Raw genomic sequence first — 18,674 nt, 5'->3', positions numbered from 1 at the left:
CTAAAATGGGGAGGTGTACCCCGTCAAATAATAAAATTATATATGACACTCAATAAATTAAATTTACTTCGCCTAGGCGTGACAGCAATTCGCTGCCACGTCTAGATCGCTGAATGCCAGCAAGTACCTGTCCACCAGTATTAAAGCGCTTGAAGCTTTAATTGGCTGATGGTCAGCCATATATCTCTAGGTTACCTTCCAACAGCAGTGCGGTAGGAGTCTTTTCCCTGAATAAACTACTGATGCCGGTTGAACAACGCAACGGCATCAAGGAACACCCACACGGACCGACAATGAGGCTCACGCCCCATTGACTCACCTCTTATAAGTAGCCAATCTTTCCCTTGACCACTAAGTTCCACAGTGGCCTGAGTTCTACCCCCTCCACGAGAGCTGGGCAGCCGAACATCATGTGTTCGTTCGACTGGACCTCCCCGCAGACGATCAGCTAATGTGCTGCCAGGCGGAACCGAGACAAATATTGGTTCAAGTTCAGGTAGTTGGAGAGCAGCTGGGCACCTGTTGCTCTTAAAAACAAACGAGAGGCATACCAAGTCATACCCAAGTCATGTAGAAATGCATACAAGGACCTTCCCTTAGTCGTGGGGTGCCATTCTTGCTGCCACGCACCCATCAGGAGGCTGTAGAGTCTCCTACGCTGGCGGTATAGAAAGATCATCAAGGTATAGAAAGATTCTCATCGCATATGTGATATTGACTCGGTTTAAGAATCGCTCAGATTCTCCAAGTCAAGCATGTAGGCGTTAGTTGCAGGAAACTCTCGCTATTGTCTAGGAAACTAACTGCTAGAAAGTTCAGGTGATTGTCTAACCGCTGACTATAATTTGAACCGAACCGTTTGACCTCTCAGCGAACATAAAGTAATTCTAGGCAGACGTGAATTTCGTAGTTTCGTACGAACTACGATGCCGCTGCAATGTATCTCATCGACTAATTCTGGAATCATTGTTTAATGTTATTCAACGTTACTAAGCGTGGAATATGTAGTGAAAAATGTTTGATTTATGAAAATTGCCACCCTGACCAGGATTCGTATCTAGATAAATTTTTATACTATTTGAGTTGAAGCTATTTTCATTTATAAAATTCTACTGTGTAACATTTTTAAATAAAAATTTTACGTACAAATTTTTAAATAAAACATTTCCAAAAGGAAGAAACACTAAAAATATTCTCGCTTCAAGTTTAACTGTAAAAATAAAACCGAAAAAATGTAATGTAAAAATTAAAAGAAACTTCGAGTTTTAAGCCTCATTAGATCTTGTTACAGAAATAAATATTAAATTTATTACCGTTAAAATTTTGCAATAATATAATATAAGAAAACTTTTCATATGAATATGTGGGTACTTTTTCATTACATATTTAACATTAATTCGGCGTTAATACCTATTTAATTATCTTCCCAAAAACAAAATTATATTCTTTACAGTTTTAAAAAACGAGTTATTCTTTTTTGTGTGATTTAAATATTTTTATTGTTATTGAATCCACTTCGAAGAGTAGGATTTTTTCTTTTACATTTAAATCAAGCAATCCTCAACCTAATTAAAAATAATGAGGAAACAAAATTTTTTATACCTTATGGGTGTAAAGAGTAATAATTGAAGAACATAAGAAAGAAGCCGTAACAAGAAAGAGAGTCCGACAAGGGTGTTCCTTATCCCCGTTACTTTTTAACTTTTACATAGAACTAGCAGTTAATGATGTTAAAGAACAATTTAGATCCGGAGTAATAGTATAAGATGAAAAGATAAAGATGCTACGATTTGCTGATGATATAGTAATTCTAGCCGAGAGTAAAAAGGATTTAGCAGGAACAACGAACGGCATGGATGAAGTTCAACGCAAGAACTACCGCATGAAAATAAACAAGAACAAAACGAAAGTAATGAAATGTAATAGAAATAACGAAAATGGAGCACTGAATGCAAAAATAGGGAGAAAAAAGATTATAGAGGTAGAAGAATTTTGTTATTTGGGAAGTAGAATTATTAAAGATGGACGAAGCAGAAGCAATATAAAATGTCGAATAGCACACGAGAAACGAGCCTTCAGTCAGAAATATAATTTGTTTACATCAAAAATCAATTTAAACGTCAGGAAAAGATTTTTGAAAGTATATGTTTGGAGCATAGTTTTATATGGAAGTGAAACTTGGACGATCGGAATATCCGAGAAGAAAAGATTAGAAGCTTTTGAAATGTGGTGCTACACGAGAATGTTAAAAATCAGACGGGTGGATAAACTGACAAATGAATAAGTGTTGTGGCACATAGATAAAGAAAGAAGCATTTGGAAAAATATAGTTAAAAGAAGAGACAGACTAACACATATTAAGGCATCCTGGAATAGTCGCTTTAATATTGGAGAGACAGGTAGAAGGAAAAAAATGTGCAGGCAGGCAACGTTTGGAATATGTAAAAAAAATTGTTAGGGATGTAGGATATAGTGGGTATATCGAAATGAAACGACTAGCACTAGATAGGGAATCTTGGAGATGTGCATCAAACCAGTCAAATGACTGAAGACAAAAAAATAGGTGCAAATCAATGTAGTCATTTTTTTTGTTCATTGAGCCAGGTACAGTCTAAATTGATTTTAAACGATTTAGATATTGTTTTTATCTTTTTTTTTTAGAAAATTTATGATTCTAGGACTGTCTAGAACGAAAAATTATTATTTTGTTACTTTCATTTTTATACTAAAATCCAGGGTAAAATTTGATAGTGTTTCGTTATTACAGTTTATTTTTACTAATAATGTTTATTATTATTAGTGTTTTATTTTCATTTTACATATATATTTATATGTAATATCTACTGATGATTATTGTAAAACGATCAAACGCCAATCAAGGTGTTTAGATTTTAAGTAAACTATTTTGTAAAAGGAATTTGGGCTTAATTTTGTTTACCATTTTTTTTTTTTAATAACCGTTTAACACTTTATTTGTAAAAGTTTCCGGATGTATATATTTATTCAATCATCAGTTAGATGTAACGGTAGACTACCGATCTTATTTTGTTAAAGTCATTTTGTTTGAAAGCAAGTTAAAACGAAGCAAATCATTTCTGGTTTCCTTCTACCACTTATTTTATAATAAAAGTATTTTATTTATTCCAAAATACTCACGTCATAAGTTAGAACGAATATACTATAGGAATTTTCGGTAGTTTTTTTTATGTTAATTCTATTTTTTCCCAGTCTTTTTTTATTAAGAATAACAATAATTTCTTAGGTAATAAGTTAGAAAAAAAAATCGCAAATAATTTTTTAGATACATGTAATAAAAATATGTACCTCACTGTTCATTTTCGGAAATTAAATATTAAATAAACAAAAGATTTTAGCAAAAAAGGCATTTTCCTTTGTTTTTCTGGCCGCCATTTTAAATCTTTAAAAAAAAAAGTTTGAAGAAAATTGTTTTTATTATTGTTATTATCTGTCGTTTGAAAAATTTTTATAAGAAAACTAAAGGAAATTTGTGTAAAGTTTATACCATTAATTTTTTTAATAAGAAAAAAAATATTAATATTTTAGAAACCATCAATCCTCAACAGTTACCAATAAAAAAATAAAAATCTCAATTTTTAAAAACTAGATTAGAAAAAAATGATTTATTTCTCATCCAAAATTAATTGTCGGTAAATTCTTACGAATTTACGTAAAAATGGATACACGTAACATATTTTTTTGGAAGAAATCTTTTCTTTTTTTATGAATAATTCACCATATATATAAGATGGAAGCTTGTGAATGAAAATACGAAATGGAAATTTTGTAGCGTAAGAAAAATGCCACGCCTGACCGGATTTCGAACCCGGGACCTCCGGATGAAAGATAGAGACGCTATCACTCCGCCACCAAGATCGGCAATTAGTTTTAAATTTATGAAAATTATTAATTTTTTGAGATAAATTTAAAATAATGAGAAAGTAATATGAAAGTAACACAATTATCATATTATTTTAATCGATTTAACCGATTAAACGCCTTTTTATTAATTAAGAATACTTATATGAAATAGAAAAAATAAATAAAAAAAAAACGTTTTTTTGTTTTTAAAAAAGTATGTATGTGAATATAGAAAAAAAAATTATAAAAAAAAATACTAAATTTTTATTGTAAGAAAAGGTTTTGCTACACAAAACTGCTACTCGTGGTGATAATAATTATTAATTTTTTTTTTTAATTTGAAAGATTTTGCTACTAATTTAGATATAAGATTGATTAAATAAAATTATTATTTTTTCTGCAATTTAATATCTACAATTTGATTTTCTCGGAACAATGAATAGATGAGTTGATTTTCTACAATTGAATTTTTCTATGGCTGTATTTTAATCTTTCAATTACGCAGCTGGGACCTGTATAATAATGAGGGTCATTTCTAGCGTTTCTAGCCAATAACATCGCAGAAGCTAGAATCCAAGTAACCTCACTGGAAGAATTAGCAGGAAAAATAGGCCTAAGAATATCATATGAATAGACTAGAATAATGGCCATAAATCCCCTGGTATTGAACCACGTAATCAGAAACGGACATAAAGTCGAGCTAGTTTAACTAAGCTAGTTAACTTAAACTAAACTAGTTTAAGTCGAACGGTTTAAATATTTAGGAGAAAATATCAGACATGACCTCAAAAAAAAAAAAAAAACTTGCAAGAAAGATCACAAAAGCTCAATTATGCACAAAATAGCACCATAACAACATAACAAAAAATGCATCTCAATAGATACTAAACTCAGACATTAAAAAACTTTAATCAGACCTACAATATCATATCGAAGCGAAACACTCTTCAAACTAAAATTCAACATTTCCTACTCAGCATTGATGCAAAGAATAGAAAGAAGAATTCTAATAACATGCATCAATAAAAGACGACTTGCTGATGGGGGAGAATGGAGGCTCATTACAAACCAAGAGGTACATAAAGACGTAGAACCAGCTCTAAGAACCAGAACCAGCTCTAAACTACTCTAGAAAGAAAAGAATCTCCTTCTTTAGACACATAATAAGAACAGAACCGAACAGGCTCGTCAGGAAACCGGTCGAGAAATACTGGAAAATGTCCAAAACACCGACTTGGATAACCGAAACTAAACAACATATGCAAGAACTAGAAATCACAATAGAAGATTTACGAAACAAAACTGACAATATAAAAATACTAAAAGAGGGAAACTCCAGATTTAAAATTAAAGAAGAAAAAAACAACAACGAAGGTTTATTCAGAGCTCAAAAAAGGAAGATCTGACAGAATGGAGAAGTATTGGGAAGCAATCAAGAAGAAAAATAAAAATAAAAGACAAACCAGAGTTGATTACAATGGTCCACTGTGATCTCAAATCCCCCCAAAAAAATGAGGGTCATTATGAAACAGATTTTCATTATGATACAGGTGTTCAACAGATCAATGATCTAATCTTTTCAATCACTGACCGATCAGAAGCGGGCATTATTAAATGAATCATCTGTTTTTTTACTTAGATTTTAATCCGATTTATTAGTTAGCAAGCCAAGATTAATTTGAAAGTACATTGATGGGTAACTAAATTTTTATATTACACTGTTTATCGTTTTGTTAATTAGGGAATCTGAGCAAGAAATGTCTTTAACACCGATCAATATTAAAGTCTTTAAACACCATTATGACTAACACATTATGAAATTATAACTACATTATGACTAATTACCTATTACCACAGAAATGTATCGTTTTTTGAAAATCAAAAAAAAAATTCCGTAACAATGTATGTTATTGTCGATTTAAATCAATAATTCCAGTATTTTCTCAGCCGTAGAAAAAATACGGTAAGCAACTCTTTGTAATGGCAATTAATGCATTCTTGCAAAGTTTACGTCACGAGCCTTGACGAGTGTCATAACTTACTTTGTAGTGGGGGAATAACGCATCAGTGGCTATCATCATAGGCTTGTTGCATAATGAACTATTAAGGAGGCAAAGCTCGACAGCAATCCACTCTATATAACGTTTTATTCTGGGTGGTATTAATCGAGGAATAATGCAATAACTAACTGTTATTTTTATGTAAAAAAAAAAATTATTAATATTATATTTTTGTTAACTCAAATATTTTGCAAGAAAAGAAAATATATTTCTCTTGCATTATTTTCTGGCTAATCGATGAAATAAATAAAAATTTACATGTAAAGGTTCTAGTCATTAGAAATATAAGATAAAATCGTTTTCAAAATTATTTCGTGGTAAGTAGAATGAAATGATAAAACATACAACATACAATAAGATAAGGAATAAACAAAATCACAAAATAACTTAAAAAAGAGTTCCTGACTTCATTTTTGGAAAGTAAATATAAAATGAACAAAAAAATATTAACGAAAAAATGGAAATTTCCCTTTGTTTTCTTCCCGACTACCATTTATTATTATTATTTTTTTTTTAAGAAATAGTGATCTGAACAAAATGTTATTATTATGAAAAGGAACGAGAATTTTTTTTCTCACAGAATTTTTTTTGTTCAATTGATAAATAGATACCGAAAATAAATAGCGAGAAATTATAAGTTTTAGTTTTAATATTTAGTTTTAATGAATTGTGTTAGTATTGAGGATTCCTATTTTTATTACTCTTAGATTAATAAAATCTAAGCATACCTTCGCGCTTAAACAAACAGAAATGTAACTCTCTCTTGTAGAATTTTATTTACTTATTTTAGCAGTATACCATCAGTGGGGCGATACTTACCTAAACGTATATTAAACATAAACAGAATATTTTATTGCACACTTTGTTATACATACATGAAATATGAAGAATTTAACACCGTAATTACATTGTTCACCTTTGTTTATTTGAACGACTGCGTCGATTAATTTCATTAAAAATAATAAAATTAATCGAGTAAGCTTATTGTTTGATCGTGAAGTTCGATATAAAATTCCTGTTATCTACAATCGCGTATGCGAATGAGCAAAACGGACGGTTTGATTATTGCGATGGGATTGATTCGGGTTGAAAACGGCGGTAATTGCCAGTCGGGGGTGGCACAGATGTCGACGGGAGGGAGAGACTCAAAAGAGATGAGAATGAGAACGTCGGGTTGGCAAGCCTGGTGGACCCTGGGCAGGGCAGTCGGTGTCTCGGTGCCAGCACGGTAACAACTGACTGCTTCTCCGGGTCCGGACATGGTTTTCCTCTAGCCGCCAACCCCGTCAGTAGCTCTGTCTCTCACTCTCTCTCTCTGTCTGTCTCGTACTTGTATGGCTTTTCCCTAACATCGGCCGCATCAACAAGTAGGCCGATCATTATATTTATGTCAAATAAACATCCAAATATATGTTATTATAATCGTAAAAAATATATCTTATAACTGTAAGTTGAATTAAGTGATTTTCAGTAAAATTTACATTTTTTTAGCGTTATATCAATAAGATTTTGATTATCAGTGAATTACTTACGTAGGTATAAATAACATTCCGTTATATTACAAAAAAAAACCGGAACATTATTCTAAATTAAAACAGTTCGATTAAAAAAAATTATTGCAGTTTCAATGAAAAATGAAATTTTCCATGAAACTATATTTATTTTAATCAGAACTTCAGGGAAAGATTATTAAAATTTTGAAATTTTATTTCAACTGTTTAATGCCAACATTGTTGTTTATAAAATTCATTGAACAGTTTCCTGTTCCTAATGGACTTGAACATTTTTATAGTGATATCCACCTGTTTAACTAATAAACTTTGCAATATATATAATAGAAAGATGAATAAATAAAATTTTAATAAAAAAAAATTGTATTGATAAAAATTTTATTATGAGATGGTTTTCATACCACAATTTGTTAACTTAATATGATGAATAATAATAATAAAGCGAAAGTAACTATGCCAATTTTATACATATATATATATTTTTTTCAGTTTTAACTATTTAATCATGTTACAATTTTTAAAGAATATGAAGTCGGATGCATATACAATTTATAATATATATTTAAAGTAAAATATTTCTGGCTCTGAACCATATATATTTTAATAAAAATGAACCTTTCCTTGTTGTGTAAATTATTTATAATATTTTATTTAAGTGTTTAAATTTAAATATATATATTATAAAATCATTAGAAATTATAACATGTAGTGTTATATACACAATGTGAAGTAGAATAAAAATTTATTGATAATGAAACAAATAAAGGATTTTCTTTAATAACATTGATGTTATTACTTTTAATAAAGTAATAATAAAAAACCAGAATAGTAAAAATTATGTAATTAGTCTTTACAACTGAGATAAAAAAAGGCCTGTTTTATCTATGGCCTAATTTACACACACACACACACAGACACATATATATATATATATATATATATATATATATATATATATTTATATATATATATATATATACATATATATATATATATATATTTATATATATTATGTGTGTAATATATATATTTACACACACACATATATATATATATATATATGTGTGTGTAAATTAGCCATTGCGTGTATTGTAAATTTGAGACAGTGAATTAAATTAAATGTTAAATAAAATTGTTATACATCGATAACTGAAATATTTAAACATATATTTCAATAACAAAAAAAAAATTAAAATTAATGCTTGATTTCTAAAGAGTAATTAAGTTTTAAAATATAAAAAATAAAATATTGCCAGGTTTTAACAATAAACAAATATTCATATATTTTTTACAATTTTTTTGGATGTTTATTTGATATTAATAATTTTTTGTGTGTTTCTATAATAAAAATTGAATAAAATCTATAATAAATAATTTTATTTCCGTTGAAAAATTAGGAAATACAAATGTATTTGTAAATATATTTTATTACTATATTTTTAAAAAAAATATCTCGTTTAAATGTAAATGGGTTTGCTCGTTTAATCAGAACAATGTAACGTCTTCCTTAAGGTATATTTTACAAAGAAATTATAATGAAAAACAAAAGGAGAGAATTCTGCCTATTTAAAAATTAAATATCGTATTTATTATACGACTAAATTGTAAAACAGTAATGATATCTTTGTTTAGTTTAAAAAAATGGAATAAATAATCTTAATACAATCAGAACTGTAATGTTTTAATAAAAATATGGAAAAGTGAATTTTATTTTGGATATTTAAAAAAAAGTAATTTAATTAAAATGGAACATCTAACTTTCTACAAAAGTTCTACTTCAATTAAGGAAGTAGAACTTTTGTTTTAATTACAAGAAACCAGATATATAAAAATTGAAGCGTATTTTCTGATCAATATTTCAGACGGTAAATCAAATAGCAAGGACCTTGAAAAATTTAAAATTATTAATACAAGTAAATGATATTTTAATGAATTTATAGTTTATAAAAAAATATTGTTACCATAATACCTCATGCATTAGCATTAAACAACTCTTCCCTCTAAAATATATACAAAACGTCGATATAATTTATATAAATAGTACGATATAAGAAAACTAGACATTATTAACAATTATGTAGTTTATCATTTTCTTCATTTGAATGAATAATTATTTCTTGAATTGTACAAAAGGTGGAAATTTTATCCTTGACCTGTTCCATTCCCTTCGCGATCGAATATTAATTCCAGAAGGATTGTCTGTCTTTTATTCTGTAGTTTTTCTCTTAAAATAGTAAAATGTAGGTGGAACATTTCAATCGGTAGAATGTATGAAGTAGAAAATAATCTCGTGGTAAGATTAACGCTAGTGAGTGTAAGACGATTAGGTTTTACCGTGTAAGTATACTTTGGGACGGTAGAGTCTCGCTTACGGCTCATATTGTATATCATTGTGTAGTTATAAAATCTTTTTTTTAATTTTTATTTAACGCGTACTTCCATGCTTATTTAAGATTTTGGGATTTGATGGTTTAGGTAAATTATGAACTATCAAAAAATATTCATTTTTTTATTTAAAATCTAGAGGAACGGTGACTATTTTAAAATACTGACGAAGCCTAGAATATTTTTTGAATTAATTAAATTAAGAAATTTGGTAAAAAAAGAGTGAAAAAATATAAATTGTTTGGAATTTTAAAGACAATACGAACATATAAAGAGAAATAATTACCGATAAAAATATATAGGACCTGTCTGTATTAATAATTTGAATTATAAATAAATTATTTGAAAAAAAAAAAAATTTTTAATGAGGCTGTACCTTAAACAAATCTTTTGGCGATGAAAAAACCCAGATAATATTACTACAAAATTGGGTGAAAGGATATCCGGCCAACCTCCTTACTCAGTCCTGCCAGAAAGTTGAAATAATTACGTATTCACTGTCGCTGAATTTTGTTAATAACGTTGAAAAATTTTGTATCTAAAGCTTTTTTTTTGTTATTTCCGGGGAAGGAAGTTGTATCCACTTGCCAATTCTCCAAAATAATTTATTTTAAATATATATATCTCCCAAACTTTATTCTATACCGTAGTCCTAAAATGGTTCAAACATAATTTTGGGTTACGTTATAACTGTAATTCCAAAAGAGGTAAAAGAGTGTAAAATTAAGGAAAATTGTATGATAAAAGGAAAATTGAAATAAATTTGATTTAAAAATAGAATGAAATTAATAGATTTATTTACAGTTTTAAAGATATGGAAGTTCAGTGTAGGTTAAGTACGGAAAGATCTTGTATTGAACATTTATAACAGTTTGACAGCTTTTTGAAAAGTAAATCCAAAATTAACTAATAATCGTAAAGACATCATTATAACAGAAATTATGATGTATTGTAACGCATTACAACCTTTATGGAAGAGGAGATAGCAAATATTAACAACCGAAATAAGAAACTTAAAAAACTTAACGCGTAAATCATTTTTACTACTTTACATTTATTAAAATTACAGTCAAATATTGTTCCAACTTACAGTTTATTTCACGGTGCAAAATGAACGAAGAGAATTTCTTTGAGATCGACTGATCATTTACGTTAATGAAATTTTTGTAGCTTATGAAAAATATTTATGTGCTCGACAAGGATTCAAACCCGGGTCCTCCGGGTGGAAGGCTGAATTCAGATATCCACAATATATTAAATTTAAAATAGTTTTAAAACATCTACTGTACACTTTCATTTAAGGTTTTAGAAACTTTAATCTAGGTTAGCTTTCACATGAAGCTTCTTCATAATGTGGGTACTGAATGTTATAGTGTTGAGGGATGTAGACGAGTGTTTCGATAAAGTATTGAAGGATCTTTGCTGTTAATAACTCACTGAAAATTAAATGTGAAATTTAAATTGCGTTTGTTTGCTTAGAGTAATGTCTTGTTTATATATGTTTTGATACGTCAATAAATTTTTAGTCGATCGACTCTATATAATTTTAAATATCAGATAAAGCAAAATGACCATCCCAACCATGTAGGGGAAGACACCCGCCTTGTGACGCTTCCGGTTGCCATCCCTCGCCCCGTTCCTAACGCTGATGGGATTTAACGGGAGAGCAAAGTTAGCAACGATAATGAACACTTTTTAATAAATATTAGATTTAAAAAATAAAGCAGATTACCATTCCGATTCAAAGATGAAAGTTATTTTAAGCCAAAAACACGAAGAAAAAAATAAAGCGTTCATAATAATACTAGCTGCAGGGCGTGCCTACGGCACGCCTCCACTGCTAGGCCCTCCGGGCAGGTTGTTCTGGCGGACGGAGTCTCGGAATGGAATTATTAGGTCTCCAAAATTGATTACCTGTTGTGTAAAAATATTTTTTTGAATGATGAAAATCGATATAACGAAAGTTAAATTAGAAATTTAACTCTAGAAATTGAAACTAACGAATGGGGATTTTCCGCTAGTGATCGATATATTCCGGTGTCTAATTTTTGGTTATAGTTCGAAGAAAAATAATCACATAAATAAATAAAAAAATACATAAAAATAAATTTAAATACCACTCTTAAACGCACTAAAGATAAGAAATAATTTTAGGATGGTATCTCAGAATGGATTTGACAATATGCTTTAATGGTGATATGTAAGATTATGTGAAAGTCATAGCTTCAAATTAAAAATTTAATGTTTTTGCCAATTTTTTCATATGCGTGATGAATGGCCTAAAGATTGGGGTATGGAGTACCCCACTCTTAATTTTACTCTTACATATCACCGTCAAAGCTTGTTGTCAAATCTATTCCGAATATATACCGTCCTAAAATTATTTTTAACGTTTAGTGCGTTTAATTTAAGAGTGATATTTAACAATTTTTTTTTATAATTTCTATTTTCTACGTTTTAGTCTTCATAAATTTACACTTTGCGTCTGCGCTAGCGTACACATTTGACCGTATTTAACGAAAGATCGACTTTTTACGGTGGGTGAGTGCAATCAAAACATAGGGAGGGCTAAACGAGTTAATTTCCGGATAACTAAGGTCCGGTCGATCACACATGTACCCGATGCATTAAACAGTTAGAGCTCAACCTGCTGATACTTACGCCGTTTGAATCACGAAATTAGACAAGCGGTTACCGAGATATTACGGTGGCACCCCATTGCACCTCCACCTCGATTTCCGAACGGCGCCCCGGGGGCAATTGAAAATATTAACATCCAACGGGTACTACTGGAGATGGATGGAGATCATCTACGAGTGTCGAAAAATTTGTCAGAGCGCTAGGATCGACCGTTTTCGAGATATTTGCAATTTTCGTCCGAAAATTCGAATCCGGTTAAAAAGTATAAAAAGTACTAAATTTTCCCAAAATGTTGATATACATAAATATGGATATATAATAATATAAAAAGTATACACCTGACCACCGCGAGACATGTACTAAGGAATCGGGATTTTTCGCTAGTGATCGGTACATTTCGGAGCTAAGCTAAGGATGATGCACACACAGACACACATACAAATGCCGTTTAGTAGGATAGGATAAATTACCTCAACAATGACTATCCTATTGGTAATCGGCCTATCCTGTTGGTAAAAAAATCGAAAAACAGCTATGTGAACAAAATAAGTAACTGTCGAAAATAGGACACGTATTCCATGAATATAGAAGTTACATCATCACCCAATTTGGTACTTAAGAGTTAAGGAATTGTCGAATAAAATTGAAAAAGACACCGCAGTTTTCCGCATGAAAGTTTCAGAAAGAAATTTAAATTATCTCTTAATTTAATAAAATATATATTAATTAGCAACAATCAAAAGCATAGACATATTCACGAGCTTGTACAAACTTATTAAGCATATACGAAAATCACAACGATTAAAGAACTATGATGTATATGATCGTGTTATTTAATCGATTCGATGATGAATTTTTCATGAAAATTAAGGTAAGAATTTTATCTAATAAAAATTTCATACATCCAAGAAAAAACAATACATCTCTGTGAACCCTCTACAACTCCACTGTAGTTGAACCTGCCTTTTTGAAATTTCAAGACAAGAACAATGTTTTCGGATTATATTTTATTTTGAAAAATTTTTATTTTCAGTCTTTTTTTAAATTTACTAATGAATTGAATTTTAGAACTTCTATATTACTTACATTGTTTTTTTTTTTAATTAAAAATACATATAAACATATCCGAGTTTATTAATTTTCATTTATTAAATAAACTAAAAAAAACCTTATAATTTATTACGTTTATTTTACGATACAAAATAAATAACACAAATATTACTTTCATTTTTAAAATTGAATTAAAAATCATGATTTAAAACAATATTTTAATTCAATCAAAAATATAACAAAGCGTTCCGATGCAGATAAAAAAAAAATAATAACAGTAAAATTTCAAAGATAAAAAGCAGGGCGTTATTATTTTTCGAGTTAACAAGAACTACATTAAATTTCATCAGCGAAGAATTTCATTGAAGATGGAATTAAAGACAGAGTATTAATTTGACTCATTTAGACTACTCAGCTCTCCGATAATAGGCTTACTGCCAATATAAACAGGAAACTCTCATCAAGTTTTTGTCGGACAATCAGTCGTTTTAAAAATTACAAAAATGTTTTTTCTGGAATGACGGTAAATAAATTTTAGGGTAGAGATTTTTTTTTAAAGATTTGATATAAGCTATTTCTCTCAATACACGGTCGTATAGTACATGGAGAAGATTAAGTACTAGTAATTATTTCGTGAGGCGTAAGAGCAGATGCCTAATGCAGAACAACAGAAAATTACTGAGCCTAAAATTTAACAAAAAAATTCACCATTAGCGAAAAAATTGAATTATAAGTTTCATGACCAGGTAGTGTTTCAATTAAAATATATAATTATATTTTTAAATTGATATTATAAATACATAAATAAATAAATAAACAATAAAAGAAATAAATAGGAAAAAGATTACACAGACATAAATACGATTATTAAATTTCTTTTCTTTTTTTTGCCGATGGGTTTAATTTATAATCTGTCCAATTTACAAGAACCATAAGTAAATTTTACTACAAAAAAATAATGACATACAGAGAGAGGTTTCCATTGAAACTCCTCAAACAACTATGTATGCATAGATTACTAAACTGAAAAAAATTAGAAAAATAAAATACTATTACAATCGTGTGTATATACATATATATAGTTGCAATAGTTTATTACTTTTGAAAAAAATATTATTTATTATTATTATTAACCAAATTAATTTACTGCTACCGACTTCTTAGGCCTAAGTGTACCTTTAAATATGGAATCTGGACCAGACTCAGGTCAACCATTCCTGACACATGTGGTTAATCGAAACCCAATCACCAGCAAATACTGATATCCACAATCTAGCGTTCAAATTCATATAAAATCAACTCCCTTTACAAGGATTCGAACCTTAACAACTCTTGACTTCGAAAATCAAATGATTTTATGATAACGAGTTTACCACTAGATTAACCTTGCGGGTTTAAATCAGAAGTACACTAATTAAATTGTAATTATTTCATTAAATACTATATTGGACTGAAGGAACTTCCGTTTACTCACAGATGCACTGAATGTAACAGGTTCCTCCAAAAAAAAAAAAAAAAATAGAAAAGATATTTTGTAAATTATACATAGAAACAAGGAGCGTATTAAAATACTGTGAGTTAGCGATAAAAATGCAAATTTTACACGTAAGAGTTTAAAACTGAGATTCCCAATACTGTAAAAAAATATACAATTTACTAAACGAAAAAAAACCATAAAAAAAATGCACCATGATGAACCATGAAAAATGATGCATTTCTTAATTATGTATTTTGAATGTATATATACTCTTATATGTAAATATATGTACAGAATTGATATTTAAATTTTAACTAATCAAATTTTATAAATCATAAATACAATCACCAATTTCCGCAATATTTATAGATCTCAAGTTTTGATCTCATGGAATTAATGTATTTGCCGAGTTCACTTTGTAAGAAGAATTCTCAGCTGAAAAATTTAAATACGAGTATGTTTTAAACTAGAATATATAATAATACAATTTTCAATTTATTTACTTCTGAATATTATTTTTTTCTTTATGTTTAGTACTTTTGCAGGATTTCTGCTTCGTTAGAATATGATAATATAATATATATAATAATTATAGAAATATAATAATTAAAGACATAGTTTAAAACTTTAAATGTGGAGAAATATGTTAACCATCTCATTTTATGATACAAAAAGTGATTTTTTCCTTTTTATATTGACGATGAACGGAACGTAGAAACTTAGTTGAGTAAATCAGCTGTTAATTTACAACAATGCAGTTTGTATGACGTTGTAGATGTTCTGACGAAGCAGATATCTCTGTGAAAGCGCTTAAATAAAGAAAGAAGAAAAAATAATAGTAAGTAATTTTATTTAATTTATATATTGTAAATAATTGCGTTATTAAATTATGTTTTAATTTCTTTCAAATATAATGCACTTTAAAATGCTGAAAATTCATGTAGGAAATTCGCTTGCCACTTTTCAATGAAACAAGGTACCTACAGATAAAAATTTGTACAATATGCAACGGTAATTAAAGACTGTTAAGATGTTTTCCGATATAAGCGTAAATTTTGTTATTTTTTTAAACTTTAAACGATATCAGTACATTTAAATTAAATCATATATATATTTAAAAAAAAAAATAGAATGATTAAAATTTCAAGACAGGTTTATAATCATTTTATACCACGTAAAACTTCTTCTTAAAGAATGCTTCAGAGATCGCACACAAAGGGGTGATGTAAGTGAAATTTTAATCCATAAAAAATTATATGTATTACAATAACAAAGAATTCAACTCGCTGTGTTGTGGAATTAATAAGACACTGATATTTAAGTTTTGAATAAAATAATTCATATGTCCTATCTTTTATAAACTTAATTATAAATTTAAGTAAATTCTTTTTGCATTATTATTCTGTTAATATTCGCATAAAACATAATTATTAATTTTCCTAGTTTTAAAAAAAATATAATTTGAATTAAGAAGAAATGAAAAAGATTAATGCTTTAGTTTCGCGAAGTGAAGTAAATTAAATTACTTGTATGAGAGGGGGTCATATCAAAATAAAACAGAGAGGTGGTGGGAGACTCTAAGGCTCAATGTCCACATTAGCCGACCGCGGGTCTACGTAAAAAAACTGGTACAAAAACATGAAGCGAAGACTGATTAACGTACGTTTATAAAAATCGTCTGCACTTTCACGTTAAGATATTCTCGGTGTGTTTTCAAATCCGGCGTATACGTGTTCATACACAGAACGAAGAGGACCATACACACACACACACACACACACACACACGCACGAACACACTTCTTTATTAATAACATAATTATAAAAACGCATTTAACATTTACTAGCGCCCGTTTCATCTAGTTAAAAGTAAGAAGGATAAGGTGGAAAATGAATCGGAAACAAAAGATATAGTTTGATGGTGGGCGAGTTTGAGAGGAGGTTAAAGGTTTCACTAAATAAATAAATATAACAAGTAAATTCAAGGCCATTCTTAAAAATTTTTTTGAAATGAAAAATAATGCATTTCTTTATTTGAAATTTTCATTGAATGCTAAGATAAAAAGGTAAAACAAAATCATAGAATTTATAATTGCACTTATTACTTATTACGATAGGTTTATGATTATTTGTTTATTTTCTCAGTTACTTAATTAATATACAGATATGATTTGATTTAGAATCACAAAAAATTTCGATAAAACTTAGGGTTAAATCATAGTTTTAACACTATTTTAATATTTATTTTTGCTATCTTCATTTTGCTATTTTATTATAACATTCTAATATCCGAGAAGAAGCCTCTTGCCATTATTTTAACTCGAGCGATGATAACGAGAAAGCGTTTTTCGCCTCCCCCCCAAAAAAATTCGAAAAGAATGACAGATAATGTACTTCACAGCTAATGTGAAGTACAGATGTCTGGCAAATATCGATATTCTCCGGGGAATGTCGATGCATACCAAATACGTCAGTGAAAGACCGAAATATTTGCTTATCGGACCTTCGCCGTTATATGTCGACAAACGTGAGCGCAAATTTAAACTTCCTTTTTTCGTATGACGGTTTCTTGTAATTTACTTACCTTAGAGATTGGTATCGGGTGACTTTTTTTTTAATTTCTAGTATCGATTCGATCCCCAAGTTTGTCTACATGTCGGCGAAGGTCCGAATGTATAATAATATAAGAAAATATTTCGGTCTTTCACCAAAGTATTTGGTACGTGTCGAAATTCACTGGAGAAAATTGACATTCTCTAATTTTGGTCTTTCACAGTAATATATATAGTTGAAATAATGTAAACCATGTCGCTATCTCGTGCAAAAATTCAAAGAAACAATGAAGAGAGTGCAAAAAATAACGAACATAGATTTGGAACATTTTTAACGAGAATAAAAGTAAAGTTTATCCTAAATAGAAAAGAAGGAACGTCATAAATAATAAAAATGATAAAATAGGAAAATAAAAATAAACAATATATTCCACTATTTCATTAAAAATATGTCAAAGAATTAAAGAAACAGAGGGAAAAGTAATTTTTTCTTACCACAAAAAAGAAGCACAGATGATGGAACAGCCAAAGCGTTAAGGAAAACAAGAAGAAACTTCGAGAAATAACAACTAAACAAAATCGAAGAAGATTTCAAAAAGAAAAACTCACGAGACTTCTACCAAACATTTAAATCCAAATTAAAAGGCTAACAAGCTCACTGTTTATGTTTTAAAAATGAAAACGGGAAATTAATCCATAATAATAAAGAGAAATTTCTCAATTACATTGAGAAATTGCGATCCCCTCTCCAAAGTAAAGATAAAAACAAAACATCTGAAAGAGGTTTAACCAGATTCCCCTTCACTAAAAAGAGATGAAATTAAAGAAATTAAAAACCCTAAGAATGATAACAGATCTGGTGCAGATTGCATAACGGCGGGAGCTTTTATAGTCCAGCAGAAGTGCTTCAATGTTTCAAAAAATATAGGAAATGAAACAAATTCCAGATGAGTGGAAATCAGCTTTGATTTATTCTCTCCATAGTAAAGGAGACAAAACATATGTAAACAACTACCGTGAACTTTCCTTGTTTCCTATTTCATACAAAGTATTAATTATCTAAAGCATTACAGAACCGAATCGAAACCAAAACAGATTAATAGTTGGAATATCAAGATATA

The 18,674-nt window shown here is 29.1% G+C and overlaps 1 protein-coding gene across 2 annotated transcripts in view; it reads left to right on the top strand.

Moving 5' to 3' along the window:
* The first annotated feature begins 7,147 nt into the window (after positions 1-7,147).
* The window catches only part of Hk (potassium voltage-gated channel subfamily A regulatory beta subunit hyperkinetic), a 683,771-nt gene continuing 672,244 nt past the window's right edge, over positions 7,148-18,674 (top strand). For both annotated transcript variants that reach the window (XM_075355872.1, XM_075355868.1), the window contains exon 1: positions 7,148-7,224. The gene's annotated coding sequence lies outside the window, so the exon portion shown is untranslated. The remainder of the gene's footprint in view (positions 7,225-18,674) is intronic.

The sequence above is a fragment of the Lycorma delicatula genome, chromosome 2, assembly GCF_047948215.1.
Source record: "Lycorma delicatula isolate Av1 chromosome 2, ASM4794821v1, whole genome shotgun sequence".
Taxonomy (NCBI): Eukaryota; Metazoa; Arthropoda; class Insecta; order Hemiptera; family Fulgoridae; genus Lycorma; species Lycorma delicatula.
The sequence above is the reverse complement of the archived record's forward strand: the minus strand, read 5'-3'. Positions and strand labels throughout refer to the sequence as shown.